Source organism: Pinus tabuliformis, chromosome 1_1, assembly GCF_031772625.1.
Source record: "Pinus tabuliformis cultivar Carrire ecotype Pingquan chromosome 1_1, CPIR1, whole genome shotgun sequence".
Taxonomy (NCBI): Eukaryota; Viridiplantae; Streptophyta; class Pinopsida; order Pinales; family Pinaceae; genus Pinus; species Pinus tabuliformis.
Genome location: NC_142297.1, coordinates 653,461,570 through 653,465,044, shown reverse-complemented (window position 1 = coordinate 653,465,044; position 3,475 = coordinate 653,461,570). Strand labels below are relative to the sequence as shown.

Below are 3,475 nucleotides of genomic sequence, written 5' to 3'. Positions count from 1 at the left end.
GAACATGCAAATGCCTTGTCACCAAATTCAAGTGGTTTATTCCTATAAGTTTAATAGATTGAGCACATTACAACGTCACATTCAATGTAAAACATGCTTACACAATCCAATGTTTTCTCGCTCATCCCATTCTCTGTTGGATTCGTTTCACCTTCCATTCATTTTACCTTCATTTAGATTCAAATATGTATTGCCAAAATCCACAACAATGAAAAATGGACAGGTGACATAAAAAATGCCTTTTCCGTTTCAGATTTTCCAAGAAAAGAAGGCAGAGTAGTGCCCATAATGTTATAGGTTAAAATTGTTACAGGTAAAGGGGATATCATAATGTGCAGTGAACAAAAGCAGCTTGATCTCTATTTTGGTGCACTTGGAGGATTGGGTCAATATGGAGTGATTACGAAAGCAAGAATCATTCTTGAACGTGCTCCTCAGAGGGCAAGATGGATAAGATTGGTGTACTGGAAACTCCAAGACTTCATGCACGACCAGGAGCTCCTCATTTCTCTGCCACCTGGACAGACATTCGATTACATCGAAGGAGTCGTTGTGGTTAACGCGAATGATTCAATCAATGGTTGGCCTTCCATACCTTTTCTGCCCAATCAATCCTTCGATACGTCTCTCATTCCATCCACAACCGGCCCGCTGCTGTACGCTATTGAGGTTGCCCGCTACTACGACCCTGGAATGGACATCGATAAGATAATCAAATCCTTTCTTTCGAAGGTTGGCTTCATTAAGGGCTTACAATTCAACATTGACCTTTCATACTTTGATTTTCTCTATCGTGTACACCTACAAGAAATAGCAGAGAGAGAAAGCAATATCTGGTATGCGCCTCACGCGTGGCTCAATCTCTTCATGCCTAAGAGAAAAATGGTAGAATTTTATTCCAAGATCTTCAAAAGGATACTCATAAAAGGAGTGGATGGTTAATGCTCGTGTATCCTGTCAACAGAACCTTATGGAATTCTCACACGTCCGCTGTTACTCCCGACGAGGATATCCTCTACACATTATCGCTCCTCCATTTCAACAAACCTTATCTAGAGGGGCCTCCTCTCCCAGTTGTCCTCGATCTGAATAACGTCGTTCTTGAGGCTTGTAGAGAAAATGGTATTGTGAGGAATCGCAGGCAACTTGAGCATAGGGAGAGTAACGCTTTTGAGATTCGGGGTCCACACCAGTGAAACATTAAGTGTCAGCATTCTGACAAGGTAACAGTCGAGCAGAGAAAACCATCATGGGAATAATGCTTGGCAAGGAGAGAAATGCCAATGTGGGCCAGCCAGATATCCAATGCAAAGAATAACAATGAAAGATAGCGCTGATTTGAGCGCACAGTTACCACAGTGAGCGCTGAGTAGTCAGAGAATCAACAAAGGCATTTTTTGTGAGGCCAACAGGAAGCCAACAAGAAAATGATCTGACAAATCACTTTTCAAAGAAGAATCTAAAGAGAAACGGTCAAAGGTAGTGAAAGCAGAATACGTTATAGCTAATGTGCATGAATTCCGATTAGGCACAACAGAGAGACAATCCAAGGAATTGATAGAGGAAAAGCAACAAATTTCTGACTGTCAGTGAATTAATGGAGTGTTATGGACAGTGAACAGAAATGTCATAACTGATATGCATAGAGAGGCCACAAAACTTGTGGCTCAAATATTAGCAGGACAAGAAATTGCCAGATCTGATACCATGTTAAACACACACATGGTAGCAATAGAATAGAAAAGATAAATAGGAGAGTACATCTATTATTTGACAGTGATATAAATTTATAGTACATTCATGTGACTGTTGGGTTCCACATCCCAAAGTCTCTTGGACTCTCATCGCTATTCACATTCTACACCAACCCATAGAGGATTAGGTGTCCAACATTTGCTAGAGTTGAAAGTTGGTAAGCAACTAATCCAATTCTGGCTAAGACTTCAAAATGTCCACACTATCTAGGTGATAAATTAGCACAATTTCCAAGTGTAAGATTGACGTTTTTGGGTTTCATTTTTAAATACACATGATCTCCCACATTGAATTCCTTCTGATTTTTTTTAAATCTGCATAACTCTTTTTGTGGTCTTGTGTTGTTTTTAAATTTTGTCTAACCTATTTAACCACTTTTCCCATTTCCTTTAACATATATGGCCCAAACACTATTTGATCTTCATGATGGTCCCAACTTAGAGGTACTTTTCATTTTCTTCCATATAGCACTTCAAAAGAACTCATGTTCAAATAAGTATGGTACCCATTATTATATGCAAACACAACTAGGTGAAGGTGATCTTCCCACTTAGTTGGTTTGTCCATAACATGCATTCTTAACATATCCTATAATATATAGTTAGTTCTTTTTTGTTTTTCCATCGGTTTAAGGGTGATAAGTTGTACTGAAAATTAGATTTGTCTCCATTCGTTCAATTAATTCCTTCCAAAATTTTGAATTGAATTTTTCATCACGGTCTGAAATTACTATTTTGGGCATACTGTGAAGCCTAAATATTTCCTTCATAAAAATTTATAATATGTTGATAGATTTAAAAGTAGATTTAACAAGAATAAAGTGTGTAACTTTATTAAGCTTATATACCACTATCATAATTGAGTCATGGTGCTTCCAGGTTTTTGGAAATATAGTAATTAAATCCACGGATATGGTTTCCCATTTCCATTCTCGAATTGGAAAAGGTTGCAACAATCTTGTTGGATGTTGATGGGAAGACTTCACTTGTTGGCATTATAAACATCTAGCCACATATTCTTCTATCTTAAATTTCATATTAGGATAATAATAATCCTTCCTTAATATAGTTATCAGTCTTTGATACCAAGGATGACCAACTGTTGGTTTTGTTGTCACTCACAACATTGTGGGTTTTAATTGGTCAAGGTTGCCCAAGAGAAGTGAAATTTGGGGCCACTTTCCTAGGCCAAAAAAGATCTTAGAGCTTAATCAGACCCTCTCCATTGCTTAGAGCTTGGAAAGAGATTCCCAATGGTATATAGAAATCCAAGAATGGACTTCTAGATCGGAAGTTAGAGCATGTTGAATATCACACTAGGAAAGCCTTGAAAACCAAGAAAATGACTAATTATGAGGGAAAATATCTCATTTTGGGGCCCTAGTCATAATAAGTCCCGCACATTGTAGTCCCGCATCCCACACATGGTCCCAACGAGCAATTGTCAAATACCCTGCAGTCTCGTAGTAATAGCAATCCTGTAGGTCCTGCATCCCACATCTCAGCAACCCTGCAGTTCCGCAGTCACAGCAATCCCACATCCTGCGTGGCCCCCGTAATACCTGATGGGCCATCCTTAAGGAATTCTGGGGGGAGAATCGCCGATAAATTTGGGTCTTAGTGTTGAAGCATCACGAGGCCGAAAACCAAATACAAAGGAAAAGCATGGTAAAACGAGGGCGGGGCCACCCCTTTATCTCTCCTCCACATGGCAGTACAAC

At 39.2% G+C, this 3,475-nt stretch overlaps 1 pseudogene; it reads left to right on the top strand.

Moving 5' to 3' along the window:
* Positions 1-330: 330 nt before the first annotated feature.
* On the top strand, positions 331-942 carry LOC149215087 (cytokinin dehydrogenase 7 pseudogene; annotated as a pseudogene).
* Positions 943-3,475: the final 2,533 nt, after the last annotated feature.